This window comes from Brachyistius frenatus, unplaced genomic scaffold (assembly GCF_029030835.1).
Source record: "Brachyistius frenatus isolate BFR_SWC_R1_liver_20210118 unplaced genomic scaffold, ASM2903083v1 Contig_59, whole genome shotgun sequence".
NCBI lineage: Eukaryota > Metazoa > Chordata > Actinopteri > Embiotocidae > Brachyistius > Brachyistius frenatus.
The window spans coordinates 363,921-381,063 of NW_027210658.1; the positions used below are offsets into that span (position 1 = coordinate 363,921).

Below are 17,143 nucleotides of genomic sequence, written 5' to 3' on the forward strand. Positions count from 1 at the left end.
GTGTGCAGCTTCCTGCAGTGAGGTGGTGGACTGTGTGATCTGACGGACTCTGAGCAGATAACACAGGACAAAGACAAGTACAAGACGACAGTGAGGAGGATGAGAAACAGAAGCGGGCAGAGATAATGAGGACAAGTGGATGAGAGGAGGTTTGACACACTTCCTTTGTGCTGAGTTTACCACACACCTGTAATTCAAACCAGCAGGCCAGAAAGTACCGACAGAATCTGAAGCAGGATGATTGTAAACTACCATTAGAGGTCAAATCAAATAAAAACTGCTTCTCCAGTTGCAGGTTAGTGGGTCTATTTCAGGGATTTCTTCGTAAAAACTGTGAGGGTGTCCCAAAATACTGCAGCTGACCTCAGTGTCGGACTGAAACATGTGATTTAAGTCTTCTTTAGCAGCAGAAAATTGCCATTTGGCTGCCCGACATGTCAGCACTCCCTCTACGGACTCCTTCCTCCTCCTCCTGCTTTCCCCCCCGCGGGCCGAGGCCGCCATGGCGACGGGCTCCCAGCAGGCTCTGCCATGAGTGTGTGAAGGCCCAGAGAAAAGAGAGCTGACTCTCTTTTCATCAGCAGCCCCCCTCCAATAAAACATAATGGCAGTGGGGCTGCAGGGGGAAGTCATTCAGCCACTCAGAGCGGTCACGTGACTGGCTCCGGCACAACGGGCTCAGTCATTCTACCCTGCTGCTGCTTGGCTAGTGAGACAGATGAGTGGGCTACTGAAGTGGCCGGGCACACAGCGGGATCCAGAGAGGAGGGAGCGGAGTCACTGTGCCGAGCTGACAGTGGGCAGGAAGGCCGGCACTGCATGTACTGTACTGAGCAGCCAAAGTTCAGGCAGAAGAATCAGGCTTTGTGCTCGTTCCCTTATTTTATTTTCCTCTCTTTGCATCAGTATAGTCAAAGTGGGAGGGGCTCCAACTGTTATGTAAATGCAGCCCCCCTTTAAATGAAATACACCTTATATTTTCCTCTACAACTTCCTTCTTTCCTTCAATCCTCTTTGTTTGCTTCGTGACCAAAAAACTACGGCTGGTTGGATTTCTGTCTGAGTTTGATCCCGACTTATTCTCATGTCTCGCAGCGCAGGCGACGAAAACCTTGAGAGATCCAAACGTCGCAGTTTCTCTCCAAGACTGCACAGCTTCAGGGCATGATGGCAAATGCCAAGCTCTCACTCAAGCAGCAACCATCAGTGATGTCATCAACCATCAGTGATGTCATCGTTGGTTTGTGAACGTTATGAATCCTCCAGTTCAGATTCCGTCCGTCACCATCTTTGCTAGTTCGGAGCGATTTGGAGCAGGAAGTGACCATATTTGGACGATCTGGGGGAGGAGCCAGCGGTGGATCTGACTGATCTGATTGGAAACCTGACGATACTACGTCCCGCCCACCGATAGCTGTAACCTGACTGCACCACAGGCCTGTCAATCAAACAGATACGCCCCCAAAAACAGGTCTTTTTGAATCTTCTTTTCTAATGAATGAGGGATTATTTTCAGATGGACCTCCAGAAAACTAATAAGAAGGAGTGACTTTAGCTAACAACACCGAGATAACTGATGGACACATTTTTATTCACTTTGGATTTGATGAGAGAAGTTGAATGGGAGTCTATGGAGCCGGAGGCTTTTTGGAGCTGACCTCTAGTGGCACTCGCTGGTATTGCAGCTGAAGACTCTTCTGCATCGGAACCATTTTACAGACCTGGAAGCTACGAACACTTTTATAAACAGTCTGTGGTCTCCCTACATCTAACAGATGATTGGTTTAGATGTCTGCACAACATTAATATTGTGATTGTACTGTATCATGTTGGTACAGTTCTTTGATGATCCTAACTCAGCCACAGACACTCTCCTTTCTGCTCTGTCTTCCTCTTTTGATTGTCTCTGTCCTCCTCCATGTCCTCCAGTCCTCCCCAGCTCCGTGATTGTCTGACTCGGTGCTCCCAGAGAGCCACTATGAGAGCATAAGAAAGGAAATGTAGAAAATCTAACCACCCTCTCTCTCTGCACACCAACTCTCTCGGCTCTGTCATTCACTCGCATGGCTTTTCCCCGCTCTGCATCTACCAATCAGCTTGTTGCTCCTCACTGAGCTAAACACTCTACAAAATCACAACTGTTTGCTGTCCTGGCTCCTAAATGGTGGAATGAGCTCCCCACCGACATCAGGACAGCAGAAACTCTGAACATCTTCCACCACAAACTAAAAACACACCTCTTCAGACTTTACCTTGAATAGCAGAACTTTAGTAGCTTAAAATGGAACTTACTGATAGAACTTTGTAGTTTGGCTTTCTTGAAAAAATTGTATTTTCTTGATTCCTGTTGTTCTGGTTTGAGCCCTCATGGTTGAAATGCACTTATTGTAAGTCGCTTTGGATAAACGCATCAGCTAACTGTAATGTAATGTAATGTAATGATGCCAATGAAAAAAACACTTAAAAGGAATATTTCACCAAAAAAAAAAATCATATAATCTCCTCCTCAGTATCAAAATGTCTTGTTTCCTAAATACAACCTTCAGTTGAAGCTTTGGAACTGTTAGAGAGGTTTTTTTTATTACATATCCAAGCTTCATAAAAGGAGAAAACTACAAACTTTAAAAAGGTACCTTTCAAACTTTGAGATATATATGAATATGTGCATATGAAAGATTAAGAATGAGTGGATCGATTGCCTTCTGTGATCTCGTTGCTATTGAAAAGACCTCGGATGGCTACAGACCTGCTGTAGAGGCCCAACATGAGCAAACAGCCTCCTCTTCCCCTCATTCCCTTCCACCCGATGCTTTTCTTGCTTCCTCTAAGCTACTTCCTCGTAGAAGACAAGTACTCCTGCAGGAAATATGTCGGCAGCCTCACTGAGCAGTCAGTCGTACTCTTTGGGCGCTTTGGTTGATCCGCACGTGTCCTGCTGGGAAATGAAACCAAGTCTCCGTGGTGGCGGTGGGCGACTCTTTTCTCTGCCTTGTACAGTTGAACATAAAGCTTGCCGTCAGCCACCCACTTCTGCTTCGTTTCAGGGCTTACTCTCTAAAGGGTAAGTAGGGCACTTTGCCATTTCAATAATAGCTGTATTTGCAAAGCTTACAGCTGCAGGCTGCAGCCTTTCCATGCAATCAGAGCGAGCGAGCAGACGGTGCGCTGATAATCATATTCGGTTGCTTGGCCTTGTTTCCTCAAACGCTGCCTTGGAGTTCACGGTAAACACACAACACGCTGCAACGTCCCAAATATCGCATCGTCATTCCCGTGAGCCCTGACAGATGTGAGCTGATTGACAGGTCCTGACTGCCAATGAGCTGCCAGCTCTGCCTGTGAGGATAACTGGCAGACGCTGCTGAGGAGGGGATTAAAATGGACAAGCGTCCTCGCAGCACATTAGGCCTCCTGTACTCTGTCGGCATCTCCACGACACGAGGGAGGGATTTAGCAGGTGATTAAAGCATTATGGAGGGAGGGAAAAAAAAAAAAAGGAATGTTTTTCCAGATCAAGAGTGAACACTTCAGAGGCACCGAACGAGCTTTTGTGTCTTCGTAGGAAGACAGAATTACCAAATGATGGTATTCCCACGGGAGACACCCTGAACACGGAGCCGGGGAACTCCTGGATGACTGGCAGGCGGAGAGGGAGATGTGGAGGAAACTTCTCTTTCTGGAATCAGTGGTGTCACTGCGGAGATTATAAATAACCGTTTACAGATGAAGACCGACTGTTTGAGTGAGCCCGGATTAAAATACATGAATACAAAAAAACAATAAAAGATCTACAGTTGCAGGGACAGGTGGAGTCAGCGGTGGACAGTATGTGGATTCAACTGCATCCTTTTAATATGTGGAGGAAAATACTCGAAGGCCAGGCTGTGTTTGAGTGTCTCCAGAGTGAGACAGCTCTGAGATTGTCCCCCGTGCCTTTGCTTGTGATCGTGAGGAGGAGACATCACAGCCACTGTGCAGGATTCATAGAGCATGTGAGTATTGTACTGAGACGCATAAAAACACGAGACCCAGCAGGGTGCCAGGGATCCCCGAGGAGCCCGACAATCTAAAGGAGGAGAGGATCCCAAAATAAACATCTTCTGCTCAGCGAGTATTTAATCTGTAAAACACGTCACTGTTTATGCTGAGAAAACTATTAAATATGAAACAATCAGATGAATCCAAACTGAAAAGGTTGGGAATCACTGCATTTAAAGGGACAGATACCGTGGTAAAAACTATGGTAAAAAGTCTCTGTTGTCATGACGATGTAACCGTTCTGCCACGAAATTGGTGTAAATCTGTTTCGGCTCACAAGGTTTCACTCCGTTTTATTTTTCTGGTGGAAACTTTGGATCCTTTTTGTTGTTAGTTTGGTCCAAACCAAATGGATCATTTAAAATTAGGACAATAAGTGATATGACACAGAACTTATTGTGTCCACCATACTTTTCTGAGGCGTCCTTAATCCTGGATTTCGATCACTGGCCGTCATTTTTGCCATCTGAATAAGTCAACTGAAGGTTTAATATCATCTAAACTGAAAAGAAGGATTTTTAGAATCTTCTTTCGGAAAAAAGAAATCCAAAATCCACTCAGACACCATCTAGTAGTAGAACAAACAACTGTAATTTCAAGGCTTCACGTTTGAACTTAAGCGCTCCACAGTTGAAGGGCTCTGCATCTCAGAGGAGAGTCAGCTTCTGCTTCACATTCAACCTTTGAACCGCGGCCGGCCTCTCAGGACACGTTCACGAGCCTTCTCCACTCATGTCCCTCATTAAAAATAATGAATTACATCCATCGGTTTCAAATATTGTCCATTTTTCGCTGGGGAAAATCTGTGAAATGATCAAATGTTATCCGACTGTGGACGGCGGTAAGAGAAGACGAGCTCTGGCCGACGCTGATTATCATACATGTTCAAAGCTCTGGCTTTGGGAGTTATGTCAACACGTGCCAGTGCACCCTTGAAGATAACGCCGACTCAGCTCCATCCTCTGGCAGCGTGGCGACGCGGCCCGGTGACGGCCCAGGGTCCGCCACACCAGCGCCAGCAATCATCTCCTTTGTCAGCATCTTGCAGCTGCATCAGCAATGCAGAGAAATGACGCTGCAGAGTGAAACGGAGAGCAGAGTTACAGCAGAGAGAAGACGGACGGGAGACGGCTTACTGCAGAGGAAGAGGAAGAGGAGCGACACAGCTGCTATCAGAGGAGACGAAGGCTCAGCAGCTTCACACAAACGCTCTTCTGAGGAGAAATCTGTGGGCAGGAAGCTAGATCACAATATTCACATTGAAATTCATCGAAAACATTGAAGCTTCTTTTGCAATGCAGATTTTCATGTGCAGCACAGGGAGGCTTTGTCGGGACAGAATCTAACCTTTGTCGGGACAGAATCTAACCTTTGTCACATGACGTTAAGACACAGCGGCCTTTAATTATGTACAGCGACACTCAGGGCCATAAACGCGTACACAAAGCACTTTGTTTCCCCCTCAAAGTACAAACACTCATGGCGAGTTCATTTCATTAACAAGTGAAGATGTTTCAGGGGAACTCCGACGGCCACGAGATCTAGAGATACCTGTGACGGTTAAAGACGCTCGCTAACCTTCAGTGCAGAGAAGACCAGCTGTGAACACGCCGTGACCACATCCTGAACAACACATGCTTCACGTCTTCAAATACTCCATCAGCTCCAATCACAGGGCAGAAAGACATGTTTACATGAAGAGCAGTGCTGAGATCAGTTGTGGAACAAGAGACAGACTCCACTATCAAATACACATAATCAGTCCGACGCGTCGGACGTATTAATGCAGCTGATAAACATCTTCCTCATCAAAGTCGACTTTCTTCCCACCGACGCCGTTTATTTACAGAATACCTGTTTGAGACCGAGCATTTCTGCAGTTCTGAAAAATATTTTGTCATTTCTTTACATTTGGTGACTGAAAAAGTTTTCTCAACACACTGTGGGTCTGATTCACTGAAGGTTTGTGTGTAAAATCAGGTTCAAACTCAACATCACCCGCAAAACAACGTCCTTCAGATCTACTGACGACGTGCAGCGAGGATTTCATCTTTTTAATGTTCAGTTTAACACACGTTGTCCATTCTGTGTGTTTTCCTGCATCATATGTAATATTGGACGTTTCTGTTTGAAGGTGTAAAATACTGAGAGGAAACATGCAAATAGAACAATTTATCACCCACAATGATATTTACTGAACCTGGAAGTAGAAACAGGAGCAGTGATTGTTGTGTATTTTAGTACGACTGAAGGTTTTAATCAGATGAACATCAGGAGAGACGGCTGCTCTTATTGTGAAGGAGACACGGCTGCTCTTATTGTGAAGGAGACGCAGGAAACCAGAGAATACGTAGAGAACGAGGTTTTACACCCGTTAAACATTTCTGATGTCAGAGGGAAACATTATTCAGACATATCGTTTGTCCAGCGATGATATTTCTGAGTTATTGAATGAACAGAAAGATGATTGACAGCCAACAACAAAGAGGAGCCACGAAATACCAGCAAAGTCAGAACTTCTTCCGACTCAGCATTTTGCTGCCTCTGGGTGGTTCCAGCGTATCTCTGCTTGGATCTCCCTCCAGTCCTGTTATTCAGGTGAGCTGTCACATCCTGAATGAGTCCTGCAGAATTCACAGGTAGCTTCATCAGGTTCACGAGACCTCCAGGAACTCAATGAAAAGTCAGCTGCTCATCACAGAAAGATCTGGACCTGCTGATCTCTGTTTGTTAGAGGATCTCATCCACCATCCTCTTTTATTCACCCACGTTTTATTATGAAGACTTTTTTTCTCCTTTTAGTTTTCACCACAGTATTGATTTCTTGCTGATAATCTCCTATAAAGCGTTTTGTTCTTGTTATATTTATATTTCTTAACTTCAATGGGATCATATTTCCTTTTGCGGTCGCTCTGTTTTCCATTACTGGAATCACTTTAACACGCAAACACCTCATTTAAATACAGAGATTTGAACCTGATTTCAGTGACGCAATTACTCAGTAAATCACCTGAACAACAGGTGGAAAAAAGATTTGCTAACTTTTGGAAAGAACATGCAGTTTAGTACCTTTATTTGAGATCTTAGTAAATCAGACCCAATATGTGTTAGATGGCAGGTTTTACAAACTATGGAAATGATTCTTAATTACTTCAAGCATAGTGTTGCCATTTATTGTTTTATTCCCTAAAATTGGAGCCCAGCTGATGAACTGTATGACATCATCGTAGACGTCTCAGAGGCGGCACTGAGAAAATGAATTTATACATCAACTGATTGGTTGACGTCCCTCTAAATATGTAAACATCTGCAATAAGGTACGATCAGACTGGGATTCATCTGACAATTCTTGAAGTTCTATAATATCATATCTAATATATATAATATTTAAGCAGCACTAGTGTTTTCTCACTGGGACAAATTCTGTCATCTCTCTTGCCTACGTTCTTTTAAAAAGCATTTCCACACCTGTGAGTGATATTTACTACAAACCGTCGACTTCCTATCAGCCAAATATCTTTCAAGGCTCGCAGTAGAACTTTCAGGGTGTTTCCCAGCCTCAATGACAGTTTCTGTTCAACATGAAAATCAAGTTACAGGGATGTGAAACCGAACAGAAGATTCTCAGAGCCGAGTCATTGTTTATTGATCTGATGATTAGTGTTGATTCATCCAGGGAAAACTAAATGTCAGAAAATAGCAACAGAGATATTTAATTTTCAATCACAAAAAGATTTCTAAAAGCATGAAATATTCACATTTTTTAAAGGCATTGATTTTTAAGCATTTTTAATTTAGAAAACATGCGGACAATAAATTACAATAAAATACTCTCATTGTAATTTTGTCTGTTGCCTTTCCATCTGCTTTTACTTTTTCCAAAAGCACAGCATTCAAAAAGTCTGAACACATAATCGTGCAGTGAAATAACTGCAAAGCAAACGCAGCTGGAAAGATGGAGCAGATTTCAAAAAGCACTAAATGCTCCTTCATGCTTCGTCAGTAGTGATCACGGAGTCCGTTGGACCGCTGGCCGCTCGGTTGCCCGTTTAATGGCTGAAAAGTGTCACAGGAACCTCCCGTTTGTATTCCTCGACTTGTGCAGCAGTATAAACTTTCAGGTCGGGGCGGTGGAATTAAAAGATTTCTGCTGGATTTATTCAGCGGTGAGGTTTTTAAATATAGACGAGGCGCTCCAGTGCACTGTTGAACTCCTGAATAAAGGCTAAATGGACTCGAGAGCTAAATGGAATTGGAGAGATTAAGAAAAAAAAAAAAAAAAAAAAAAAAAGTGAGGGAGATTAAAAATGGAAAATGTGGAGCAGGATGTGAGAGGCTGGCTGGGCTCTCGTCGCCTGCACTCCACATGTAAATGAGCAACTGATTCCTTTCAGAGGAAATGTAGCCACGCGACCGCTGACTGACTTCGCGCCGTTGTGAGCAAAACACAAAGACGGTCAGCGGCAGGAAGTGGAGGCCGTACGGGATTGTACGCGATGCGATCGGCGTGATAGGACGCGCATTACCCCGCCTGCTTGAAACGGCACAAACAACTCCTCCTAATTGAATTCCTCGGCAGAGGCACCCTCAGACGGACGTCTCCACCGGCCCTGCTTTGACACGCTTTCATGCGAGTGTCACACATCACTTCCTGCCTTCACTGCTGCAGCGACCCGGTGGCATCGCCCGGTAACCGACCCCCTCCTTATTCTAAATGAGGCTGATGTATGCAATGTGAGAAAGAAGTCCATCCTCTGTTTTTAACGAGCGGCTGGGGAGATGCTGGAGGGACTGCAGCCGCTCGGAGGTGATCACATGATGTGGAGCTGTAGTACGTCCTCACCGGCTCCGTCACACTGCATTCATCCGCGGCTCAACATGTACTCATCTGGAACAATAACTTCGTTTGAGCCCGCGAGAACGTCACGACTCAGCTACCGAAGCAGGGAAAAAAAAAAAAAAAAAAAGGCAGAGAGAGAAAAGAGAGATTTCATCTCTGGACTGGAAGTGGGACTGAAAGGGCAGCATTGTTGAAGGGTCCTCCTGACCTCGGAGGGTTCGGCTGACTGAACCCGCGGTCCAAAACGTACGAGCCGGGTCATCTGACCCACCGCCGGCTTCCAGTGACGACATCACCTCCGGGACGCCACACACATCGGGCGCAGCTACATTTCATCACTTGTGGGTTTTTTTCAATGTAATTAAATGCATGTAGCACCAAATCACAACACCAATGGCATTTAACAAATCAAGTCCTTACAACTGAATTTTCCAGCATTATACAGAGAAACCCAACGATTCCTTTTGAACAGGAAGACGATTTTACTTTGTGCTCAACAAGTCTGGAAAGCTCTAATATATACTGAGTCTGTACAGTAGATGGACATAAACCACATTACATACAAGACAAGCTCGACCTTTACAGAACAAGACCAATGCAGACCACAGCGTTGCAGACACGCCGCTCATATATGTTATATGTACAACAGGTGCTTTATGTACCAACGCATTCACTCAGCGTTCAAGTCTGTGAGAGAGCCACATGGATTTCTGTATTTTAATAAGTCCATATAAATTCAATCCAAACTGGTGATGTATTTCTAAACCTTCCCAGTAGTTTGTTCCCAAAACTAACTGCGTGGTTCTGGTGGCGAAAACCTAAAGCTGCTCTTCCATGTCGCGGCCAAACGTCACACCGACACGGCATCCTGACTGACGGGTGGATGACGAGCTTTCACAGGATTTTGGTATAAAAATCATACTTGTGGAACCATAATAATAATGTTTGACCCATAAAACATTATCGTTAACAGTCAACTAGTTTAGAACAATTTCCAAATAGTATTTTAGTACGATTTCAACATGAGAACTGTGACAAAATGTTTGACACCACTTGTCAAAGAATACTAAAATAATTGACGAACCTCTAAGATGAACAAATGGGCCGAACATCGAAATCATATTTCAGTGCGTCTTCGGTGAGCTGCAGCATCTCCTCCGTCATTCGAACTATCTTTTGTCTAGAAGCAGATTCGGCTGCTTCACCTGTTGTACTGCTGATAATAAGATCAAATTCAGAAACACAGAATCAGCGGAAACAGAACAGCTGATACCAACGAGGTGCTCAGTGAGCAGCTCTGTTCGAACAGCCACCGAGTGGAAGTCAGAAGGTTCAGATCAGAGACCTGGGACAGTGTGTGTGTGTGTGTGTGTGTGTGTGTGTGTGTGTGTGTGTGTGTGTGTGTGTGTGTGTGTGTGTGTGTGTGTGTGTGTGTGTGTGTGTGTGTGTGTCAACAAGTAAACTGCACTTTACTCGTAAACAGAATAGAATAACGCCTGTAACCATGGCAACCCTGCATAAAAATGCAGACAGCTTTTGCTTCAAAATGCTTCAAACACCTAAATATAAAAAATGAAGCAAAAAAATTGTATGTCCATTTTTAGGAAGTGAAAGCAGCAAAAGTCAAATGCCTCCAATTTAAAAACATTTTTTTAAATGAAATCAACATCAGGTGGCGAAACTAACAGGTTGAAAGGTCGTGCCAAGCAGAAGTCCAACCAGTTCTGATAGAACACAAATATAATGACCAGAAAAGTGTTTTTACAGAATGTTGTGATGTCACAGGGACGTTGACCTTCGACTTCAAGGATATAAAATCCCATCATGTGTGAAATATTGTCATAATCTGCACACGTCCTCTTGAGTTCTGTTCACGAAAGTGTTTCGTGAGGTCACGGTCACCTTTGACCTTTGGTCACCATAATCTAATCACTTCATCTTTGAGTCCAACACGTTCATAAGAATGAGACGGACGGACGGACAGACGGGCCACCTGAAGACAAACCGCCTTCAGACACGGCGTCGAGGTGACGACTGACTCGTTTCTTTTTCAAGCTCTCTTAGTTACCGAGTATCAATATATTGATCACGACTGACAGCCACAGACACATTTCTTGACATATTTGGTGAATCAACTGGTGTTTCTGCTGAAACTCTGAAACCACTGAGTCCTGCTCACTGCAAAAACATTAGTTTGATTATAAGGCTGCGACTAATGATTATATCCATCACGCAGAATATTTTCCCAATTAGTCCTTCGGTAAAAGAAAATGTCAAATAAAATCCCATTTTACACTTGCGACTGTGGGGATGTGAAAAATTCATATTCTCAACAATCCAAATTGCCGACAGGACGAAGAGAAGCAGCGCATAAGAAAGACAAACAGAGAGAAGAGAGCAGAGACAGAAAGTTCCAGAAACCTCGCAGGGCTTAATATTTTGTTGTTGATGTGCTTTTCCAAAAAGGTTTTAAGATTGAACCTCCATATTTAGTTTCAGTCTGACAGCAACCAACACTTCCTCATGCAAGTCATTTATCTAACAAACATGGACTAACAAACCAGGAGAACCGAAGACAGCATTTTTCTCTACTCTTCTGAAGATAAATATTATTTCCAGCTGCAGATCTCGTTGCCACGTGTCTGAGGTGGACTATTAAATAGCGTTTCCAGGCAGGAAGGTGTGTAAGTGTCGAGTTAGAGAGACGAGCGGCTACGCAGGGTTACAGAAGGAGGATTAGAGCGGTAGGACGGCTGCTGCCTCTCCGCCGACGACCAAAACCTGCTCCGAACGGTTCAAAACCACGGGTGAGCGGTGACAAGGCGGCCAGCGACAGGACTGATGTAACCACGGCGATAGCACCCCGCCGGGCCAGCAGCTGTTTGCTACCTCCGTCTCAGCTTGGGCACGCTGCACAATGGGACCACATCATCAGCGTACAGTAGAGAACACGGCGGCGCCGTGAGCTCCAGAACCGGGATGAGTGATTCGGAGTGGATCCGGCGGCGGACGCTTTCCAGGTCCAGGCGAGTCTAAAGTGGGTCAAACAACGCAGAGCCGGGCCGAGGCGCAGCGCTCGGACAATACACCTCATCTGCATCTGGATTCTGATACTTACACACAGTGACGCACGTTGTTTTCATTAAACACAGAGAAATACATATATATTTTTTAAAACATCTCACACCAAACACAAGGTGGACCTTCAGCTGCTAAAGCTGTGGTTCCAAAGCTCGGGCTCTCGACCCTTGAATTGGTCATAAGATAGAAAAAAACCTCAAATCAGTCCCATAAAATAATGATTCTTCTTTTCTAATGTGCACTCAAAAAGCTGCGTCATACAGACATATCTATGATATGTCCAGCTTCTGAAGCCTGTGAGATGCTTCACAATCAATCTGAGAAGAGAATGTTGCAGCCTCATGTTTGTCCTGATGATGAGGGAAAAAAAGGCCTTTCTACAATAAGATCAATTCTACTAAATTTTGAAGGGATCTGAATAGTTTCTGAATTCACGGTGGAACTGAAAGCAAAACGTCCTCAGCAAGAGAAAACAACACTAAAACAGACACGGGGGTGGGCATGATAATTCAAAAGTATGTGATGTTGAAAATGACATTTTCAAATTTGCTTTTTAAAAATATAACTTTTTGGAAAATATATATTTTAGGAGCAACAAAGGAAACAAGTCAAAAGAAAAAATAAGCTGATATTTTCCACAATAAACAACTTTTTTTTGTTATATATTTGGAGTTGATGCCTCCGCTGAGCTGAACATTATTTCCTCACTGAGCTGACTGACATATCGATCACGCTCTACTTCTATGTGTATTGTCTACCACCCAGTAACAAGGCTTATGACTGGATGAGAGAGAGCCAACGTGGCTGCCAGCAATTTCACTCACCAGAACAATAAAGAGCTATTTGTAGAGTTGACATTAGATGAAGAGTTACAACTGTCTCTTTTACAATAAAAAAAAAAAAAAAAAGAAGAAAGAAAAAAAGATGAAGATAATAAGAAAGAGTTGAATCTCATGGTCGCTCTGTTTGTTCTGTGAGACAACCACATCATGTTCACAAAAACGCCTCCACGCAAACATGTCAACACGGTGGGACGATTCTCATCAAGAGGAGGAACTATACGGCTACGACATGCTGTGCTGTATGTTAACAACATGTTAAAGGGAGACGTTCACCAGTGCAGAGAAGCTTCTTCACCATTAAACTAAAGCAAGTTGATGGTTTTGACTAATAATTCGACAAAGGTCCGAGGAACAGTGAAGTTCTGGTACAGAAGGTTGGAGGAGAAAAACCTTTGGGGGGAGTTGAGTCGAGTACAAAGACGACCACAAAGCAGGGAACTGAGCTCCAATCGTACTGTTGGAACTAATAGTCACTGTTAAACAACATTAGGGGCGGAGCTTATGGCCCTGAAGGTGGTCCCGTTATGTTTCAGAGTCCTCTGTCTGGAAGAAGGTTCATATCAAGGGACAATATTTCTATCATCAAACCCGTGTTGTGTATATGTACATACACTATTTGAAGTTCATTTAAAAATTCAACATGGCAACAGTGATGGGCAACCCAGTATCACGCCTTCACAGCGAAAAGCGTGGCTATCTCACGTGTCGTCTCCATTTCACACGTTGCCGTGGTACCGGGTTGTAATGGGGGCTGCTTAGTAAGCAATCCACAAATAAAAAAAAAAAAAACTAAACGAAACCATGAGATCAGAAACTGACTGCAGACTAAAATTGTCCAAGTTTATATTTATGAACATGACACCTTTACCAGCGTCAGATTTCCTGTGTTCTTTACTTCCCGTGTCTGATCAGGTCTGTCAGCCGGTGACGGAGCTTCGGCAGCGTTTCACCACCGTCTAGAAGACGAGAGGCGGTTTTAAGATGTCCGTCTTAAATGGGCCTCCACACTGAAGGGACTCTGGCTGGTGATGCTCTCAGTGCTTCGCCCTATTGTATGCGAGAAGAAAAAGGAGCAGCCCTGAACTCATAACTCATCCTGACAACACAAGGCTTTTTCTCTGCAAAAGCCACGAGTCAGAGGAGGACATCTGCAGAACAGAACTTCACCGCAAAAACGCCAGATTAAACACGCTCTCTTTCGACATCTGTCATTTCATAGGATAAACTCTGACTTCCATACAACAAATGATTGAGATTTCTGTGTCGCTGCTACAACATTTTATGTTTCTTAATAAACCGCCGTGCTTCCTGAGCTTGGTTTCCACGACTACTACCTCTGCACAGACGTTAGGCCTGCAGCCTGGGGACAGATCCATCCACAGATGAATATACTGCACCTGCAGCACCTGAACTCAGCATCACATGGTTGGAAAACAAGCAGCTTCTTCTTCTTCTTGCTGTAGAAATCTTCCACTGAAAGGAACCGCTCAAAACCTGAGCAAGCTGGATTTCTGAAAACATGGCGATAATAGTCCTTCAAGACGGCCTGCGAAGTTCCAGCTCTGCATTTCAGGTCGTGAGTCTCGCTGTCTGTTGTAAACAGAAGCGGCTTCATTCACAAACACTTCTTGGTCGGTTGATGGATGAGAGGAAGTGTTGGGCGCCTAATGACATAATCAATTACAGTCATTTTGCAGACACAACACGCGGAACAAATGGCGGGCCGGGTGTACGGGCCGAGGGAATAGATGGAGGGGTGCCCATCATTGTCTTCTAAAGGAAACCAAGGTGATGAGAGCATTTAACCTCAATTACAGACGCAAAGAACGGAGCAACTTCCCCTGCGGGAGGAGGAAAAGAGCCGAGGTAAACACATCCTCGCGAAGCCGGAGCTGTTATGTGAACCCTGCCACAGGCTGGACTCCTTGAGAAGAACGCAAAGTGAAGAAAGAAGAGTTTAATGTTATTGTCCAGAAATCATCACAGCCGCATATTCAGAAGGATGCAGTCAGGACAAGACTGATACTGTCATCACAGCTTCTTTTTTTTTTTTTTTAATGTCCGTGAACGCACCCTTGATGCTCAAAGTTAACAGAGAACCATGGTGTGTCTCTCCCCCCCCCCCCCCCCCCCCACACACACACAGAGAGCCTCTGAATCATGAGGTTGTGTCCTTCATCTGACTCCGCTAAGCAGCAATAGGAGATGCTGATGATGATGATGATGATGATGATGAAGAAGGGGGGGGTTATTGTAAACAACCGCGCAGAGAGGATCAGAAACGACTGCGTCAAGATGCTTTGAGGGCTGAAATGTGATGAGAAACACATTCTGCAGCCGGTAACCTACTTTCATTCGCGTTTCTTGGTTCCGGTGACCGGGCTGGACGGGAGCTGCCGTGAAAGCCTTCATATTTCTATTTCACTCAGCACACACAAAGTAAAACCAGCCGACGCCTCGCCGACAGCCTCCCCACAACAGAGGAGCCAGCAGGGCACGTTACGTTCAACAAACGGCAATAATAGTGAAATCTGGGGGGAAAAAAATCAAAGTAATTCATTCGGCTTCGGAGAAAGCAGCGAGCTCAATGAAGAGTAACATAAAAAGAGAAACCGGTGTCACTTACCGGTTCCAACGCGCCTAATAATCCGCAGCAGAGTATTCCATGTCCGGCGGAGAGCAACGATGTGACCGATCCGGACTCGCGCTGCGGTGGCCTGATGTCGCCGTGCTGCTGCTGCTGCTCGTAGCCGCTGCTGTGTGATGGCGTTACTTCTGCAGGGCCACAATGAAGCTGATGCCGCATTCAGGGGCTGTCGGAAATATGATAATAACAACCCCAACGAACACGTAGCCTACCCAACAGAAGGGGCGGAGGCCTACACAGGAGATTACTGTAATATAGGGGGGGGGGACAACAATAAAAAATAAGGAAAGCCCGTGTTTAATTTTTGAAACAGAGCTGTCAGGTGTTATATTTAAAGTACAGATGGCACAAAACAAAACAAAAAACAACAACAACAAAAAAATTCATCACAATGATTTCTTTTATTGTGAGTTAATTTAATTAAACTGCTGCCAACATTAGTAGCAGGCTATGTCTTGTAACTAGCATTAATATTGTTAAATATCAGCTCGGGTATCTTTTTGAAAATGTTTAAAAATGTCCGCTCTTATTAATGAACTTTGTTTCCTCTATTCGATACTTTGTTTTTAGTTTTCTAAATTTTCTGACAACTCAAAAATCTGAGTTTTTCAGAAGCAATCGAAGAGCACCTAACAGACCGAGTCCTTTGACTGACAGGACGCCCGACCAATCAGATGAGAGCGATGTGGGGAGGCGGGGCGGGGGAGGTGGAAATGTGTATGTGTCTATAAACAAATGTATTTGATGAAGATATCTGTTGAATGACGAAGTCCCGGGAGGATTTTAACCATAGATCACAGCAGTAGTAGTGAGTCATAGACTTTGAATAGCTTTAAAAAGGTTTTGAAGATGGAAAAAAAATAAAGTATGACAACGGCTCAGTCGAAATAAAGTTCCTCAGAGTTGAGATGTTTTTTATTTCTAAAAGGTGCAGTTTTTTTTTTTTTTTAGGAGAGAACCTGCTGTGTTTCCATGAACTGTTGGGCATCTTTAAAGTGATTAACAGCTGGATGAGCTGCAGTGCAGCTTTGGTTTGAGCGCCATCTTCTGTCTACACGCAGAAACGCACTTTGGTGGTAAACAGCAGCATTCAGACGGATCACATGTTTAAACGACACTATTGCTGGAAGCGAGCAAAGTGCGTCCTTACTAAAATATTCCAAAATATAGCCTATTTCTTCAACGATTATGCTTCATTCAAAACAGCATAAAGGGTAATTCAGTTGTTCTTAAGATCTACTTGCTTAAAAAGTCATTTATACGCTACAAAATTGTTAAGTCTGGGTTTCTATATTGTTCTAATATATTTTATAATATATCTTATAATATCTCAGCATCTTAACAGTTTTATAGAGGCCACAGTACAGAATATAATACTGCTGAAAACACGAGTGCAGATTCTGACAGGACTCGGATGTGAAGACCTTTTTCACGGCTTCCGTTTAGTCTCATGAGAGCAGAGACACAGCAGAAGCTGAAACACTGAGTGTTGCACTGAGGTGAGTCCATCTCCAGTCTGTTGGTGTCCAGATGTTCACTATAATGACTTATTGAAACTATGATTGAAGTGACCACAGTTAATGCTGTCACAGTCCTTTTCCTGCTTTGAGAATTATCGTAAGAGCTGCTCAACTTTACACCGAGGTGTCTTAGAAACCTCTCGACAAAACTGAAGGCAGTTGAAAACATTTCAAC

At 44.1% G+C, this 17,143-nt stretch overlaps 1 protein-coding gene across 5 annotated transcripts in view; it reads right to left on the reverse strand.

Annotated features, from left to right (window-relative positions):
• fynb (FYN proto-oncogene, Src family tyrosine kinase b) overlaps positions 1–15,581 on the reverse strand; it is a 74,225-nt gene extending 58,644 nt beyond the window's left edge. For 2 of the 5 annotated variants that reach the window (XM_069705804.1, XM_069705801.1), the window contains exon 1: positions 15,428–15,577. The gene's annotated coding sequence lies outside the window, so the exon portion shown is untranslated. Of the gene's footprint in view, positions 1–15,150; positions 15,285–15,427 lie in introns of those variants that run through there. The other 3 variants (XM_069705807.1, XM_069705806.1, XM_069705802.1) reach the window with 3 other exon arrangements.
• Between the last annotated feature and the right edge of the window lie 1,562 nt (positions 15,582–17,143).